Source organism: Prionailurus viverrinus, chromosome F2 (assembly GCF_022837055.1).
Source record: "Prionailurus viverrinus isolate Anna chromosome F2, UM_Priviv_1.0, whole genome shotgun sequence".
Classification (NCBI taxonomy): Eukaryota; Metazoa; Chordata; class Mammalia; order Carnivora; family Felidae; genus Prionailurus; species Prionailurus viverrinus.
The window spans coordinates 10961731-10980947 of NC_062578.1; the positions used below are offsets into that span (position 1 = coordinate 10961731).

The 19217-nt window shown below is 41.3% G+C and overlaps 2 long non-coding RNA genes across 2 annotated transcripts; both read left to right on the top strand.

Moving 5' to 3' along the window:
• Positions 1 to 2780: 2780 nt before the first annotated feature.
• Positions 2781 to 13261, top strand: LOC125156060 (uncharacterized). The gene is made up of 4 exons (XR_007148455.1): positions 2781 to 3103; positions 4275 to 4361; positions 5872 to 6437; positions 11736 to 13261. It is a non-coding gene; the product is annotated as an uncharacterized LOC125156060 (long non-coding RNA).
• A 202-nt stretch (positions 13262 to 13463) lies between these two features.
• On the top strand, positions 13464 to 18515 carry LOC125156061 (uncharacterized). The gene is made up of 3 exons (XR_007148456.1): positions 13464 to 13818; positions 16097 to 16192; positions 18436 to 18515. It is a non-coding gene; the product is annotated as an uncharacterized LOC125156061 (long non-coding RNA).
• Positions 18516 to 19217: the final 702 nt, after the last annotated feature.

The window sequence follows — 19217 nt, forward strand, 5'->3', positions numbered from 1 at the left end:
AGCTCTTCTAGAAGAGTTCATGACGACAGAAAAGAGAGCTTTTGTTGAGAACGACAGGTGTTGATCTCACGTGGGTCATTGCAAGTATACCTTTTTACTCTTATTCAGGCATTCCTCAAAACACGTGAACAACAAAGCGAGAAGCAACCCAAACTCTTTCTTCTTCAAGGGAAATTAAGTTGATAGTGTCGTCAAAAGGATCATTTTTATCTCATTGTCCCTAGCATCAACAGTTAGTAAGCAAATAACCATTCTAGGAACTTCGCTGCAAAATGGTAGCCGTGAGGACACTGATTCTGCATTCTTCTACTGAGAAAGATGTATTTAAATGCATGGTCTAAGAATAGAGATATTAAAATGACCAATGAGCAGACCCTGGTGTCGGTATTGCTGGAGATGTACACAGCAGGGGACGTTGTCTAGGTTCCCGGTCTACGAGCAACTCTGGAAGGGTCCCTTTTCCATAGGCACCTGTCGAAATCCTTCCCTTATTCTCCAGCTCCAAGGACCCTTCTTCTAAGAAGTTTTATAAGATTCTTCAGACACAATTAACTGTTCCTTTCTCCAAATTCTTTAGTATTCATCAACATCTTCCAATAACAGACTGAGAAGTGTCTGTCTTGTGTATCTACCGCAGGCACTAGTATGTTGCACAGAGTAGTTGTGGGAAATAAAGGATCTTTCTAGTCGGGGTCTCTTCTCGCCCTCTGCAGTGCTCAGGGATTCTGTCACTCTCCTCTCTCCAGGTCAGCTACCATGCACTGCACCTGGTGTGCTCCTTCCAGGGGGACGGGACAGAAAGCTCCAGATCTCTCCTTCCTTGCTAGCTCCCCCGATAGACTCTTTGTTGTCAAGGCTGTCTGCTAATCGTTCCAAGAGAAACAGACAGAAGGTAAGAATACGAGGGGAGGTTGGGTGGCTCAGTCAGTTAAGCGTCAGACTGTTGGTTTTGGCTCAGGTCACGGTCTTGTGGTTTGTGGGTTCGAGCCCCAGCTTCGAGAGAGCACAGAGCCTACCTGGGATTCTCTCCTTCCCGTTCTCTCTGCCCGTCCCTCAAAATAAAATAAACTAAAAAAAAAAAACGGAAGCTAAGAATAAAAAACTGGTCAGAAGAACAGGTGTAGGGACAAAGATTTAGGGTGTTTTGTCAGGTTCTTACAGTTCTGCTGCCTGTTCAATGGTTCCTGAATAGTTCTTCCTCTCCCTTTCCCTCTTCCTTTTCCTCTCCTCTCTTCTCCTTTCCTTCCCTTTCTTTTCTTTTCCTTTCCTTTTCCGTCCCACCTTTCCTCCCTCTCTCTCTTTCTTCTCTCTCTCTCTTTGTGCAGAACCTCCTGTCCTCCTTTGTCTGGAGTGTGTGTACCTCTTTAGATTTCCTCTTCCTTTGCCCCTGCTTGCTTCCCTCCTGTCTCTTTTTTAAATATGTTTGTTTGTTTGTTTATGTTTCTTTATTATTTGGTTTGTCTCATTTTTTCTTTGTTTATTTTTGTTTCTTAAATTCCACATGAGTGAAATCACATGGTACTTGTCTTTCTCTGACTGACGTATTTCACTCTCTAGCTCTATCCGTGTTATTGCAGAAGCAAGACTGCATTCTTTCTGATGGCAGAATCATATTCCATTATGTATATATACACATCTTTATCCATTCATCCATCAATGGATACTGGAGCATCTTTGGTAAGCAGTGTTGCAGTAAACATAGGGTGCCTATATCTTTATGAATTAGTGTTTTTGTATTCTTGGGGTAAATACCCAGAGTGGAGTGACTGGATCATAGGGTAGTTCTATTTTCCTTAGGGGGGGGGCTCCATACTGTTTTTCACAGTGGCTGCACCAGTTTGCATTCCCACCAACAGGCCACAAGCGTTCTTTTTCCCCCCACATCTTCGCCAACACGTATTGCTTCTTGTGGAAGATTTGCTTTGAATCATGGGGGATGAGTGAAAGTTTGCCAGATGGATTGGATTGGATGGGTGGTGGGTGGGGGGGAGGTTAGCTTGGCTTTTCTAAGGAAAGGGAAGGTACACCCTGTTCTGAATCTACGGCTCGCAGGTTATTGAGTGCTGAGAACGGTACAAAGAGGCTGGAGAGGCAGGCAGGAACTAGGCTGGAGTCCGGGCTCACTTGTCGGGACTTTGGTTAAGCAGGTAAGAAACCATGGCAGGGATTCAAGCAGGGGTGTGAAATGGTCATATCTGAAGTTTAGGAATATAATCCCAGCTGTTGTATCAGCGAGAATAGATTTGAGAGGGTGTGTGTGTGTGTGTGTGTGAGAGAGAGAGAGAGAGAGAGAAAGGATTAGGTCACAAGAGATAGAGTAGATACGGAGTACCAGAAGCAGGGAGATCAGCACAAATCCGATTGCAAGAGTCTGAGTGAGAGATAGTGAAGGCCCGAGCAGTAGTAATCAGGTGGCAGAGGAGGGAGTCAATATGAGCGAGGTAATCTGGGTAGAACTGATGGGACTGTTGGGAACTGATGGGACTGTTGACAATTGATAGCCATCTGGGTTGATCAGCTGAGGGAAAAGAGTCTGGGACAACCTTCTGGCTCCGGCTCTGGTGAAGATAAAGAAAGGGAGCAGGTTGGGGAACTGCACAATTTGGGGGTGCTCTTGAGACTTCCAGGTGGAAATATCCAGTAGTTCGCGGAACCAAGAGTGTAGAAGTTAGGAGAGGCTGATGCTATACACATAGAAGGATAAGTGATAAAGGCTGCAGGGCACAAGAGGAAAGTGGCAGCAGGATGAAATTACCATCACTTCAGAAATACAGTGGGGCCACCCGATAACTCTCACTTCTTCCTTCCCCAGGATTTAAGCGTTTACTGTGGAAAGGGATATCGTAACTATTGTCTTCATTTCCCCTTTCCTCTCTTTCTCCTTCCATCCCTAGAGAGTGACAGGATTACGCGGTCAGATCTGGGAAGTCTGTCTCGGGCTGAGCGAGCGCCAATAGGCACCATGAAATGGATCAAGGTGTCAAGACCAAGGGTAAAGAGGTACCTGAAGTGTCATACTCGACAGGGAAGCAGACAGGGAGTGGCCAAAGATGACAGGTGTCTCCATGAAGGATGCGGGGACCCAGGAGCAGACAGAGTACAGGTACAGGTAAACAAATTTATGGGAAGACCCATATTAATGCCCACTTTGATTCATTTGAGAATTATACCCTTAAGGCTTTCACCTGTAGTTGGTGCTCAATAAATGCGTTTGTATTTATGGTGGAACTAACAGCAGGCATACCATACATGTCTATTCACGGTGATAACATGAAAGGGCTGAAGTTTAGTTGGGGTGGGGTGGGAGAAGAGCATTTACCAGTGCAGAATTGTTTTCTCTCTTGCCGTCTCCCATTTCTTATTATCCTTAAGTTGTTGCTCAGTCCCAGGATTCTTGCTCACAGTTAGGGCTTCCTATGCTCCAAATCTCCTCCTTGTGGTATGACCCAGGGGCCCTGCTGTCCTTTGTCTCCTCTTTGAAGCTGTCTGACCCGCTTGGATTTTTGGTGAACTCCCCCAGCCTGGTTGTGGGAAAGGAGACAGTCTCCCCAGCTCAGTCTTTCCTTCCCGATACTGAAGATAGGCACACCGGCCATTTGTGTTTTTAGGTTTTTGTTGTTAATCACTATGGAGCACTGGCGAAGGAAAACAAAAATAAAAACTGTGAGAGTGATACCAACGTTACCAAACCCCACACAATATTTGTGTTTGTCTTCTCCTGCTCTTGTACTAGCTCGTATCTTGCATTTCTTACCTTCTTTAAAACAAGGCTTAATTTTAAGAAGATTCAAAGAGATTACATTAATATAGGCCCCACCCTCACCTAGCCTAGGGTAGGAAATTAGACTCCTAATCACCCTTAGACGCCTCCTCCTCCCCCTCCTCCTCTTCCTCCTCCTCCTTCTTCTTCGTCCTTTTTCCTTTTTGTACATTGCCAAGAACTTCTATATCTACGTCTTAAAGGTCATATCCTTTTTTGTATTTTTTTATTTGGGAAAATTGAAAAATGGCATTAAGAAATCTTATATACCCTTTCCCTAGCTTCCCCAAAGGTTAACATATTAAATAAGGACCAGTTAACCTATTAACATATTACATATTAAGTAAGGAACAGTTAACATATTAAATAAGGAACCCAACCAGGTTAATATTGATCTAATACTAATATTGTATTAGTATCACTGACACTAATACAGACACAATACTATGAATGCCTCTAAAACCCTTATTCAAATGTTTCAGACTGTCCCATTAATGTTCTTTCTCTGGTCCAGGACCCAATGCAGGATCCACATTCATTTCTCCTTATTCATCTCCAATCTGGGAAATACTCGGACTCTTTGAAGAATTGTACCGGCCAGGTATTTTGCAAAATGTTCTTTACTTTGAGTTTGTGTGATGTTTCCTCATAACTAAAATCAGGGGATGCATTTTTATTTATTTATTTATTTAAAAAAAATTTTTTTTCAATGTTTATTTATTTTGGGGACAGAGAGAGACAGAGCATGAACGGGGGAGGGGCAGAGAGAGAGGGAGACACAGAATCGGAAACAGGCTCCAGGGTCCGAGCCATCAGCCCAGAGCCCGACGCAGGGCTCGAACTCACGGACCGCGAGATCGTGACCTGGCTGAAGTCGGACGCTTAACCGACTGCGCCACCCAGGCGCCCCGGGGGGATGCATTTTTAGCAGGAATGCCACATAAGGGATACTGTTCCTTTCTCGATGCGTCTTATCAGAAGGCATCTGATACTGATGCGTCTCAACCAATTACTAGTGGTCTGGTTTTAATCATATTTTTTAGATGGTGTCTGCCAGGTTTCTCCACCTTAAACTTACTATTTTATACTCTGTAATTGGTAAGAATCCTCTGGAGAGATACTTTGAACGCCATCCTTCTAAACTTTCAATTTTGTGTGTGTTTTATTAGGTAGATACTATATCAGTACAATGGTATATGTATGTAATTTATAAATCACTTCTTCATCTCCATACTTAGTTCTATGTATATAACTTATAAATAATGTATCCATAGGCATACTAAGGGCCAATGCTTAAATATTTTTTTTCTCAAAGCTTTTTTATCGATAAGGCTACCTGACCGAAAATATTTTGGAAACCACTGTTGTAGCTTAATTCATGTTCTTTCCTTATGATTAAAACATGACTTCCCCATTATTTCTTACACAAAACAGTCTATGGAGCTGATTCTGTCCTATTATAACTTTTCCCTTATCCACATTTTATGCTGTCAGAGAACTGCACCTATTTGTAACATTCTGCCTTATCTGTTCGCTAGTGTTTTGAACACTCCTCATTTATTCCCATGCTTCACGCTTACTTATTTAGATTTTAAGGTAGTGGAGAGTTTACCTTGTTTATGTTACATTTGTCATACTGTATATGTCATAGTATTCATGTTATATTTTCTATTAGGCCATGTCCTCTGAAGCTAGGATCTGTGCTTGGTTTATTTCTGTATCTTCCATGATATGAGCATAATGCTGTGCACAGAAAAAGCTCTCAATTAGGCTTTGTTTATTGCCCGAGTGAGAGGATAAACATCTGGTACAATGTTTGCTTAGTGAGGAAACACAATTATTTTGGTTCAATGAATATGGCAGACACTCTTGGGTGGCTAACCAAGTCACCATTTCCAACTTCTTTCTAGCCAACTTCCAGTTAGTATGTAGAGTACATCCCATCGTTCTCGTGAATGAAAGGGAAGGGGAAGTCTGATGTGCAGTTCTGGGAAAAGCTTTGGTTTTTCTCATATAGCCCCTGAAATTGTTCTCTCTTCCAACTCTTTGCCTTAAGTGTAGAGATGATGGCGGGGCTGCAGCAACCCTCTTTTTTTTTTTTTTTTTTTTAGGTTTACTTATTTATTTTGAGAGCGAGAGAAATTGTGAATGGAGGAGGGGCCGAGAGAGGGAGAGAGAGAGAGAATCCCAAGCAGACTCTGCACTGTCAGCACAGAGCCAGATGCGGGGCTCGAACCCACCAACCATGAGAACGTGATTGAGCCAATGTCTGCAGCTTAACCAACTGAGCCACCCAGGCACCCCTGCAGCAACCTTATGACCATGAAGGACAGATAAAAGTAGTGGCATTGCTCTTTACGTCTTTAGACTGAAGAAGCAAAACCAGTAACCATTGACTTTTGAACATCTTGCTGTGTAGGAATACAAATCCATGTTGGTGGAAGCCATTGTAGCCGGATTCCTCCTACCTGTGTGGCTAAAATATTCCTGACTCACACTCCAATAGACCAGAGAAGCAAAAATTGCTCTTTGATCTATTCAGAAAAGCTTCATCGAGAAGGGAGATTGCAAGATCATTTTTATACCAGGAGAAATGAATGGAGATATCTGCATTAGAAGAAATGGAAACTCCCACGATTCAGTGCTGCTTTGGATGCTGTTTGCAGGTGGGGATAAGGTAAACAAAATCAAGGCAGCTCATTTCTAGGCTATGCCAATGGACAGGGTGTGGGAAGGCCAGACATGAGGACGGTGACAAACACGTACTCGTAGGGCTTTGACAGCTGGAAATATGAAGGCCCAGTTCATAATGCGACTGGGAAACATGGGAATTAGGTGACGATAAGGCAGTAGGCAGGTCAGAAACAGAGGTACCGTAAAGATAAAAGGAAAACACTTCAGAAGCCACTGGAGACGTCATGAAATTTGAGGGCATTTAGGGCAGAGCGGAAAGCTTAGTGCACATGGGTTCAGAAAGCTGGAATTCAGAGGTGCCTGGGTGGCTAAGTCGGTTGAGTGTCTGACTCTTGATCTTAGCCCAGGTCATGATCTCAGTCTGTCAGTTCCAGCCCTGTCTTGGGCTCCACACTAACAGCACAGAGCCTGCTGGGGATTCTCTCTCCCTCTTCCTTTGCCCCTCCCTCTCTCTCTCTCTCTCTCTCTCTCTCTCTCAAAAATAAATACGGAAGCTTAAAGAAAGAGGTTGCAACTCAAACCTCGTTTCGCCTACATACCAGTTGAATAAAGTGGCCAATTCATGCTCTTTCGGAATCTATTTCCTCCCTCTCTGATAATAAAAGAAATCGTATTTCCTTTTGCGAGGTAGACACCTCAAGAGAGGTATGAGATGATTACTCAGATGGAGGACCAAGTTGTAGCCCAACTGCAGGGTGATTTTGTGCATGTCGTCCGTAAACGTGGAAGAGAGTTCTTTAAGATGTATGTTCCCTTTCACTGAGTCTCAACAAGAAGGGATGGTTTCTAATACAAGGTGCACCTCCTTTCTCAGGGTTTTTCGTGTGCCGAGGTTTCGATGGGGTTGAAGAAAAACCTCTGACTTTCTGCTCTCTTTCAGAAGCAATGCCAGCAAAGTCCCTTTCACATAATCTTAGCAGGTTAGACCCCTCATAGTTTTCAAGCCAATAGTAGTTGATGAATGTTCCATTTTGGTCTTTTCACCTTTTTTAATTGGGGAACCTTGTGTAACACTCTATTTTTGGTTCTAGCACCTTCACGAGTAGGGGGTTACAACTCAAAGCCAAACTCATTCAGCCAACAGCCCTAAAAATACTCTTGGTTTCTGCCAGTCAATTTTCTTCTATTTTCACAATTAGTGGTTCTGCCTGGAAACTGCCTGCCAACATGCAAATCTCTTCCAAGGACTGATGGAAATCTGAGAATGTGCTAAGCTGTGTAAGGTTTAAGAGCAACATTATTCATTCACTATTTGAAATATTTAAACACATGTAAATCAAAAAAAAAAAGGATGAAATCTCATTATAAGAAATGAATGGCTGCTTTCCACCCTTTCTACAATATAGTCTTGATATCCATTTACGTGCGGTTTGTAATATTAATATTATCGCAGTGAAATAAATCACATCCTTCACTTTTACATTTTTAATTACATTTTACTGCATTTGTTCTTTTGTTTATAGTTAACTAATAAAATATTTATTACATCTTACATATATGATGGTGTTTCTGTATTTTAATCAGATTTTACACATAATCTCTTCTCCCTCTTTTAGTATCTTTTTTATGACCTTACACACCACAGGATGTTGTTTTGTGGAAAACCTCATTATTTTTTAATGCATGGCTATTTATTAATGTATTGTGTATATAACACACTATGCATTTCTTTGAATTGATGAATACATTTACATCCACTTGAGAATGAAAATTCCCTTAAGGGCCAATCTCACATTTCTCTCGCTGTGTTGCCAGAAGCCTATACTGATTATTTTTCTTGTTTGTGTTGAGGAGCGGAGAGTGAACAGGGGAGAAAAGAACAGGGAAAATAGAGAGATACGATGAGCAGTATTTTAAAATTTCATTTGCTGAGAAACCTTTCTCCCGAGGTAAAAAATTAACGCCTCGTTGCGAGACGGAGTTTTCAGAGCATGCAAATTAATTTACCCTTTGCGAAATCTTATATTTGATATGCGTTTTATGTTGAGTACTTGACCTGCTGTTTCGCAAGTTATTTTCCATTGTGTTTGTTGAATTTCTTCCTCTACTGCCCCACAACGTTGCACTTAGAGGATTAGGTATTAATTGACTGATGAGTGAAGAACACAGTTAGCTACAATAGCAGGTGCCACTGGGTGTAATTTTACAGCTCTACAAAACAAAAGGCTTTTGCTCATTTCAAATCCTGCTCCTAAGCATGAGCCTGATTCCCCAGAAGTCGGAGAGGCTTTGTAAACCATAGAGTAAGCAAGAGAGCAACACCCTCTTTCCCATGTTAATTCGTCCACAATTTGCAGCATTTGAGAATTTTTCTGGGGCTTGCTGGGGGGTGGGTCCTGGCCATGCATCTTGCTAAGCATTTTTCTCCCCTGACCTTTGTCATCTTTTAGGGACACCAGTCTGGGCTCTTTTTTGGAAGAGCACAGAACAGCGTTTAGGACACATGGCTGGGAAGAAATGACCTTAGCAGGTTTATTCTTTGTTCTAGTGACCGTGAGGTATGGATTTAGGTGGGAGACGAGCGAAAAGGTGGGGAAGTTTTTCTCTCCCCTTCCCTCCGGAGAGGGGTTTTGGCTGCTGTGGCGAAAGCATGGTAGGGAGCAACAAATGTCCTTATGTTAGTTCCCTCCTCCCTTAATGCACTCTTGCCTGACATCCTCAATTAACTGCACACTCACAGGACCGTTGGAAGTATTTCGGCGACGACTCCCTACATTTTAAATGCTTCTCTGTTTCCAAGAAATCTATTTAATTTTCATACTGTATGAAGAGGGTGCTGAGCAGGAAATATATTGTGACCTCCAATTTCAATAAGTGAATGTGTCAATTGTGACTGTGCATTCAGCACGTAAGAATAAGGAATGCTTTCTAAGACAGAACATACTGGAGAAAGCGTGCACGTCTAGTCAGAGAGACGTGGGATGCTTGCGTCAGGCTGGCCCTTTGCTAAACCAATTGGACTTTCCCGCGAGTGCTTCCGTGTGGAAATGTACGCAGGGGGACTGGGGACACCCTGGCTACTTTCTTGCGCGCTATAGCACATATTCCCAGGGCATTCAGTTATCAGCGGCTCCCTAGGCATTCTGCTGACGTATCCCTGGCTCAGAGATGCTCTCGGAGGTCTAGATGGGTAAGACCCTTGTCACCTCTGTGCCCTCCTGGGACCTAAAGCAATGCAGAGTTTTGTTTTGTTTTGTTTTGTTTTGTTTTGTTTTGGTTTGGTTTGGTTTTCTAACGAATGACTAAGAAACACGTCTAAGGATAAATACCCGGAGTTTGCACAAAGCATCTAGCAAACAAGCCTGTGGGTCAAATGTTATTGCTCGTTTGGTGTTCAGAGCCACTGAAATTCTTAGCTCCCCCATTTCCTTATGCTAAAATGGTGCTAGTAATCCTAAAGGCCTCCCAAATATTAGCTATAAATAATGCTTTGGAGAAGTTATCTAATTCTTAAAACTTTTCCTGTTTTTTTTTTTCAAAGGTTGTGGTGTTTGCTTGTCGGTTGGTTTGCTTGTTTTTTTGTTTTGTTTTGTTTTGTTGTTTGAGAGAGAGAGAGAGACAGAGCGAGTAGAGGAGGGGCAGAGAGAGGGAGAGAGAATTCCAAGCAGCCTCTGCACTGACAGCTCAGAGCCCAAAATGGGGCTCAATTTCACCACCTTGAGATCATGACCTGAGCCAAACTCAAGAGTCAGATGACGCTTAACCCACTGAGCCACCCAGGCTCCCCCCCCGGCTCTCGTTTCTTTGTTTTCTCTATTTGCCCTTTTCCTTGCCCTACCAGGATGCTCTGGTCTCCTACCACAGTGTTGTCCTGACTCAGCCTCTGGCACCTCTCCCTTTTCTTTCGTGAAATTGTTCAAGTTCTTGAAGACGAGCCTTAGTTACTGTTCTCACCTGCCCTTCACCTCCATTAACCTCACGGGCCTGAAGCTTCTCTTACTAGTTCATGGAACACAATAGGTCTTCAGTAAACGTTAATTTCCTCCCTGGGTCTTTTTTCTCTTCTGTGCTCCAAATGAACTTTTTGAAAAAGACTATATATTTAGAGCAATTTTAAGTTTCCAGCAAAATTGAGAGGAAACGTATAGCAATTTCCATTATTTTTTTGTGACCCCCACATTTACAGCCTCTCCCATCATCAATATCCCTAAAGCAGTATATATTGTTATGATCGGTGAACCTACAGGACATGTCATTATCACCCAGAGTCCATACTTTATATTAGGGCTCACTTTTGATGTTGCACCTGCTATGGTTTGGACAAGGGTATAATGACATGTACCCACCATCACAGTGTCACGCAGAGCATTTTCACTGCCCTGAAATAGTCCGTGTTCCATTTATTCATTTCCCTGCCCTCCCCCGACCCCTGGAAATCACTGGTCCTTTTACTGGCTCCATAGTTTTGCCTTTTCCAGAACGTCGAATAGTTGGAATCATATCGTATGTAGCCTTTTCATACTGGCTCCTTTCACTTAATAATATACATTTAAGGTTCTTCTGTGGCTTTTCATGGCTTGCTAGCTCATTTCTTTTCAGCAGTGAATAATATTCCACAGTCTGGTTGTACCAGTTTGTGTTTCCATTCACCCACTGAAGGACGTCTTGGTGGCATCCAAGTTTTAACAATTATGAATAAAACTGCTATAAACATCCACGTGCAGGTTTTTGTGCGGCCGTGTATTTAACTCTTTTTTTTTTTTTAAGTTTATTCATTTATTTTGAGAGAGACAAAGATGACATGAGTGGTTGAGAGGCAGAGAGAGAGGGAGAGAGAGGGGATTCCAAGCAGGCTCCGCACTGCCAGCACAGAGCCCCATGTGGGGCTCAAACCCATGAAACCGTGAGATCACGACCAGAGGGGCAGCCAAGACTCGGGCATGTAACCCACTGAGTCACCCAGGCACCCCTATTTTCAACTTTTTTGAGTTAAACCTAATGAGCATGATTTCTGGGTAGTATGGAAAATAACTTTTCGCTTTCTGATGGGGTAGTGTCTTCTTAGTATCATCCAGTCTTCATCTCTGCAGCATTTCCAACATTGTCGAGGACTTCCTGACGCCCTCCTCCGTGGGGTCCTTAGCGTGTGTCTCATTCTTTCTTTTGCCTCTGCGCCTAGAAAAATGGCACCTTCGCAGAGAAGTCTCTCCTTTCCTCCCGCCTGGAGTAGAGACACCCCCCACCCCCATTATATTCTTTTAGGACACACATGTGTCCCCTGCAACACTTAATAATTTGCAAATACATACTTATTTGTCTTTTCCTTTAATTTTTTCCCCAGGACTGTGTTTGTGGTTGTTTCCCACTGGCATGGTAGCCTCAGCTGACGTTTTCCCCATCCATTCAGCTGCTGTAGCCTCATGGTCTAAAAACAGTAAGTACCACATCTGAGACACAATTACTGGGGCATAATCATGCCCAATGAACGAATGGCACGGACACATTGTTATTCACGTGCTTTTAGGAATAATACTTTGTTTCTCTTTATTTTTCACTGGGACCATGGGAAGATTCCCCAGAGGTCTGTGATCCCTAACAGGCAGTCCATTTTTTATACTGCTGCTCGAATCATGTCCTTACATAAAAGTTAGGCCACGGAGGCTTCCTGCTTCAAACCACTACCAGTTGGCATTCAGTACCGAAAAGTAATCGCCATGAAGGTATGGGCCCGCCGCTGTAGTCTGGCTCGTGTCTCCCAGACGAAGTATTATGGGTGTTCAAGTCTGTTGAATTATTAATCAAGCCAGTAACACCTGCTTCAGACTTTCTAATATGATGTATTTGATATGAGCGTATTCTTAATAGAGACATTTGGACTGCTTCTAAGTGCCTTGAAACAGGTGGAACAGATAACAGTTCAGTCGACTGTGTTATTTGACATCATGTAAATTCACACTGTGTTCAAGTCAGTAAATGGATTTTTGTGTTCAGAAATTACCTAGAACCTGCCTGGTATTCACATAACTGCCGCAAATGAAGGGAAAAGTGTATTTTTATTGGCAAAGAGAAGAACTGCATGAGTCTCGTGTAAGGAATCCAATTCTAAAGTGAAATATGAGAGCACGAGTCGTTTGCCTAGAGCCTGGGCCACCCATACCTGTGCCGGATCCTGCTCTTCGTCCCCAGGCAAACCGTCAACAGTGGTTTGGAGATGGGTTTTGTCACACTTTTATAAGCAAAGATCTTTGCTATTACAGGGATGACTTTTTCAGGAGGTAAGTCTTCTTGGGTGATACCGAATTTTTCCCCACGTTCTAAAAGAGAGTGGGGCTCCAGTTACACAGAATGATTACAAACAGACTAACAACAAAGAGTTATCCTCTAGTGTTGTTTTGTTCTTATGACAAAAAATAGGGTGTTTGATCATTCTGTTCTCTGAGGAAGGTGCCAAAGCATGAAACCAAAATAACTCACACCCTTGAACTTTGTAGATATTCACAGCAGACTGTTTTGCTTGACCACATCCATTTTACTGATATCTTTGGATTCGTGTAGACACTGATGACTAGATTTTACTCGGAGGTACTTTGTTCTTTTCTCCCTTCCTGTTTTGCTATGTTTTAAGAGGGTCTTACTCCCAATGGGTAGACGTTGCAGAATCTGCAGACGTTGCAGAAACCCTTCCATTCTTTTTAGCTGTTCATCCGTTTGTCGAAATGTGAGGATTAAGAACATCAAACTTCAAAACTGTGTCCTCGGTAATCAAAAAGTATTGAAACTATGAAAAGATAAAACTAAATTCAATTTATTGCTAGTGATCGTACTTTTAGGACATGACGAATTCACGAAAATAGATGTAATCTTTAAAACTATGCTTGAAGGGGCCTGGGTGGTTCCCTCGGTTAAGCCTCTGATTCTGGATTTCAGCTCAGGTCATGTTCTCACAATTCGTGGGATTGAGCCTCATATGTGGCTCTGTGCTGCCTGCTTGGGATTCCCTCTCTCTCTCTCTCTCTTCCCCTTCCCCGCTCATATGCTCTCTCTGTCTCTCTTTCTCAAAGTGAATAAATAAACTTAAAAAAAAAAAACATGCTTTGAATGATACATGCAAATGGTGACCAAATGAGGACACTTGATTTCGTGACAAAAAATTCGATGTCTGCACCAACAAAAATTGCATTATCAGTTATTTTTACTCTCCTCTTGCAGTGCCATTTGAACTGCTTTTCCTCCATAGCTGTCTGGCAAAAGAATAAATGTATCGATCCTCGTTGAGGACAGATAACAGTTACTCCCCATGCATCCTGCACCTGCAAATTCCTCGAACAGAGCAAAACATCATTTCCCTCACTTGCGTGTTGTATGCTGTGCAGGATGAAAAATCAGGTTGCTAAGCAGGAAAAACTCTCCCCTTCCGTGTTCAGGTGGGTGTTTCACTTGAGGAAAGCAATACAAAATCAAGATTACTGTGTTTTGAAATTTTGAGGCTTTTGGATAAGTGATGTGTACGTGGATGGATGGGAAAAGTTGCACGTGAGAGTCACCGTGGAAATAAAAGAACCATAAAGTGTGGTTGGAGTAGAAACTCTTAGTGCTTATTAATCTGGTGCTATTAATTTGGTGCTGTACATGTTTAAATATCCTTAATGGAAATGATATATTTTTAAGTGTTATGTTTTTATTAAACTTAATATGTTCGAAATACACTATTTTATTCTAAGGACCTTAATCTGTATGATTAGGTATGATTAGAATAAAATAGTGTATTTCGAACATACATAGTATATGTAATTAAAATATAAAAATATATTTTAATATATAGTTTAATAAATACCACATATATTATTAATAATAAATATAAAGGTTAGTTACTATATAAAGTTGTAAATATGCACTAATATATATAAAATACATATAAGTGTATCTATTTATATATCTAATCATTAATTTTACAGTAAGGATGGTTCACTGATTATCTAATAAAAGAAGCATTTTGAATTTTCTTTCATCAGGAATACGTTTATTTTATGGAAAGTTGTTTGGGTTTATAACGACACCAAATATTAACATGGGTTTCCATTTTTTAATGCAGGTTACTTAATCTTGCATTCTTTTTCGGTAGTTATTCAAATTAAATAGCTAGTTTTGAACATAATGTTAAAAACACTACGTATAGAATGAGTCTATGAATGCATTTGTGTGCAAGTGGTAACACTCGTGATCATCTAGAGGGCATTTTGTTTATGTCACTCATTCAGTCCCGAGTGCCTCCTGTGGACCAAGTGGTTGTGGGGAGGGGGCTGGGACTGGGGGACAGATGAAGACCTAACCCCTCAAGGGCTCACCGTTGAGTATTGTACAACGTGCGATGGTAGTGAATTGAGGTTAACTGTCACTCACCTCTTTGAAGCAGCAATAGGAAAGTAGACGGTTTACCTGATCGAGGTCGGCCATGTTTCTCCCACCGTGCTATTGGCAAATCTCACAAAGGGTAATACGAAACTCACTTTGCAAATATTCCCAAATATATGTTCAGAGCCTTATGAGATATCACTTTGATTTATAACTAAATGTGGGTAAGGAATATATATACATAAATATAAAATAAATCACTTATAGGAAACAAAACCAAAAAATGATCCTTGGTATCTAGTTACATTCTACAGTCAAATAGCATTTCCTCTAAGACGTCCAAGCCCTGTGATTCCTCCTCCAATTTTCAATTTCATGGCCATGACCCCACTTCCTCTCCTGCCTTAGGATAGAAAGGATAGAAAAAGACCTTTTGTATCATTATGGGATGACAGAAAGTGAAAAAAAGTGAGGGGGCCTGGTTGAGCTGTGCAAAGGTAGCTATAGCCTCCTCGCTTAGCTGGGTTTTGCTATACGCAGCCCAATTCCTGCTGGATGTCAGAGGCTCAAAAAGCTCTAATTAACTGGGGCAAATGGAGAGTCAACAAGACCCAACCTGGAGTGGAGTCTGGCCAAGCCTCCTTCTTGTCTTCCACCTTTTTAAATTTCTTTTAAACGTTTACAGTATGAGCAGGGGAAGTAACAGAGAAAGAGAGGGAGACATAGAATCCAAAGCAGGCTCCAGGCTCTGAGCTGTCAGCACAGAGCCCGACGCAGGGCTCGAACTCACTAACCTTGAGATCATGACCTAAGCCGAAATCGGATGCTCAACTGACCGAGCCACCCAGGCGCCCCTCTGCCACCTATTTCATATACATCAGTCATTTCTTCAGATCAAAAAAAAACCACATTAATTTTGCTTTCATGCCATTGTAACTTAGAATCAAATCAAGTTCAATTACAAGGGAATTATGGTTCCATTACATTATTAGCAGTTGAAGAAACTTGCTCTCAGAACCTTAGTAAAATTATTAATATTTAAAGAGAAGAATTCTTGATTTTTTGTATAATTTTTTCAAATCATCAAACCTCAAAGGTGTTTTTTTTTTATAATTTTTCATTAATTTTAACGTGAATTCCAGGAAAGGCAGTAACAAATTTTTGTCCTCTTTGGCAATCAGAATAATATTTGATATGACCTCATTAATTGGATCCCCATATAAACATCAACTCAACAGATATTATTACTATTGTATGATGTGCTCAGAGGTACAAGTGTGACTGTGAAATAAAGTTATACAAATAGTTTTGATAAGGGCACGAATGATCTGGATTCCTTTCATTTTCCAGCCTATTTAGAAGATTCAGATCATCAAGCATATGACTAAGTTTAGAGTTTTATTTCTACAAAACTATATTTTAGACCAAAATATCCAACACAGCGAGGTAAGTGCATGTTCCCCAACTTTTTTTGCTGTGGCCAAATTATTTGTAGATTTCATATAATAAAAACAACACGTTGCATTCCACATTTCATCTCTCTAAGGGTTGTTAGAGAAAATATTCGGAAGATATGTCAGAAATATTTTCTTTAGACTTGACAACCATTTGATGGCCAGGAAGGGAAAGAAGAATCAAAGGTAAATAAGAACCCAGTTGTCTGGAAAGATGAAGTACCAACACTAGAAACTAGAGATCACAGCATCATACTTTGCATGAAATGTGATGAATTAAGTTTTGTATCTGTATTTTGAGTTTGAGGTTCAAATAAGATATCTAGGTGGAAGAGTCTAGAATTCAGTTGGAAATGGAACAAAGTTGAAGTTAAATAGGAATAGAGATTTGTGTCTCCGTTATGTACAAGGGTAACTGAAGATTTTGGAGGGTGAAAAGGGGGTTTAGGCTAGAATTTTCTAGAATCTCAAACACCCCTCTTTCCATTTTCTAATTTATTCTCTAAATTGGGTCATATTATATTAATTCAGTTAAAGAACAATTACCTTAGGTAGATATCTAAAATGTAGTAATCTTAAAAAGCAACGATTGTCTGCCTCCAGAATATTACAATCAATTACCAATTATGTAAATATTTAAAGAAATCAGCATTATAAGTAATTACTTGCCTTGGAAATGTGTCCTACATTCTGACTCTCAATTGTGTGTACCCTAGCCAATTTATTTCGTCTTTCCAGACTGTGCATTTAATCAATGTTTACAGCAAGTTGACCACCAGAGACTTAGTATGAAATGGGAGATTAAATTTTGAAATTTGTTTCAATAAACAGATGAAGGTTTAATAATTTTGTTGACTTGTAACGCTGATTTAATGGGAAGATTTTTGAGGCTCAGATGTTAAGACAAACAAAAAAAACCGAGCCTGAGATGTATGTTTCTGGGCAAATAAATGAAATGTTTACATCTATTTTGCAAGGCTTTTTTATAATGACTTCTTCTCGGAACCATATGTTACCTATAAAAGAAATTCTAACGTAATGTAAAATGTAACTGTGCCTCATTGGTGTCAGAGGATGTGAGCCCTAAAGTTCATGAGTAGACTGACGTAAACCTTGTGTTTGTCTACACTAGATTCACTGGCAACTTCTCCTAACTTCTCTGAGGACCCTGTGTCCGGGAGCCCCAGCCTCAAGTTGCCTAAAGGCAATTAGCGATTAGTTCAGAGTTGAGCAAATGACACAGACTCAAGGAGAAGTCAGGAACTTTTGGCTACTTCTGGGAACGATACTCTTGCTCTTTTTCATTGAATTGGAATGTGAGGAAATAAAGTACGAAGGTTGTGTGTGAACTTGTGCCTTGCTAAAGATGAAGCCATCATAAATGAAAGATAGACGGAGGGGACTTGAAACCTGGTAACTATCTTTGAGCCTTGGGCCATGTTGCCCTGAAGCATTCCCTGTCTTTTTTTTTTTTTTTTTTTTTAATCCTAAAATCCGTTTGGGGAGGATTTCCTGTTACTGTAAGCATCCTAAATGGTAGAACAGTCCTCACGTTGGTGACGTCGTTGTTTACATAGAAATTCTTGAGCACAAAACCCAGGAGAAAAGACACGTCTTAAAGTAGAATACGTAATGCAAGCTGTGACCGTACCTTCCCCAAGTTTCAGGAAGTCCTCTGGCTCACTCTGGTTCCTATACAGCCCCAGACTCGATCAGGTGCCTTGTACACTCAGACGTTTATGTCTCTTGTGGCTTCACTTTAACATTTTACTCGGGAACTCTGTGGGGTTAACTGAAACTTTGTCGCCTGGTGTATTCCGAGCAGGACCCGCACCAGACTGTGAGGTGCCCTAAGGTCAGTGACTGGGCATTTTTGTGACGGATATCGGGACATCTGCTGACCACAGGCATTCATGGCTGAGCCATTATGATTTCTCAGAAATGACACACACTGTGTTCCTTCTTTTTTTTTTTCTCTCTTTTCTCAAGCATGAAGAGTTAAATATAGACACATGTAAAACCCTACATTCTTTGCACTCATTTTAAGGCCCTGGCAGGTGCACCTCGGTGTGGCCCAGTATTGTACAAGGCCTTTGTGAGTGTGACCCTGACTTCCAAGACTCAGTTATAATTTCTGTTCACGAGAACACGATAATGACTCTTCATGGCACGTCCCCGAATATTAACATAGCTGAAATCAATCCTATGAATAGTGGTCACGTCTTTGATTTCCAGGTGGGGCCGCTGAAACTCAGAGAACGTGGGACCAGAAGACAGGCCTTTTCATGACAAGTCCAGAGATCTCGCCACCATTCACTGGTGTGGCTTTGAGGACGTAAGGTACCCGATAAATGCAAGTACAGCGTTCTCTCTCCAGATCCAAGGACCCGTGCTGTCTTCTCCAAAAGGGAGCATCAGAGAGAATGGTCACATGCCATTCCAAGTTGTCCCCTACATCTTTTCCCTTCCTTTGACTTTATCTCTCTCACCGCATCCCCAGAGCAAGAGCAAGAATGTGCAGATATGTTTGCCTGTGCGCGTGCACGGACACACACACAAACACACATGCACGCACGCACACGACCTCTTATTACGTTACTCTCTTCGAACTAGCCTTGTTTACGTTTTGTCTTTCTAACTGGGACTTGCCAAGAACCTTGTTTTCAACGGGTGCAAAAATCGTCTTCAACTTTTGTTCAGGAAAAAGCGCAAATCCTCATTGGAAACTCTTTGTCTCTTCCTTTTGAAGTGAAGAAAATGGAAGACAGTAGTTGGCTGCTTCAACATATTAGAGTCTGTTATTAGTTAATAAAATATGTCTGTGTTTACTGTTATTTGCGAAAATGTGTTGTACCATACAAAATATTTTGTAGTAATTCCAAGCTGCCAAGAAAGAAAAGTCTCAAAGGATATTTTTAGTGTGATTTTAAGCTCCGTGAAATTAGCTTCTTTTTGGACTTCAGTTAGAGCAATCCAACCTCAGATTTTTTCCAAAAGCTAGCACTGATTCACCTCCT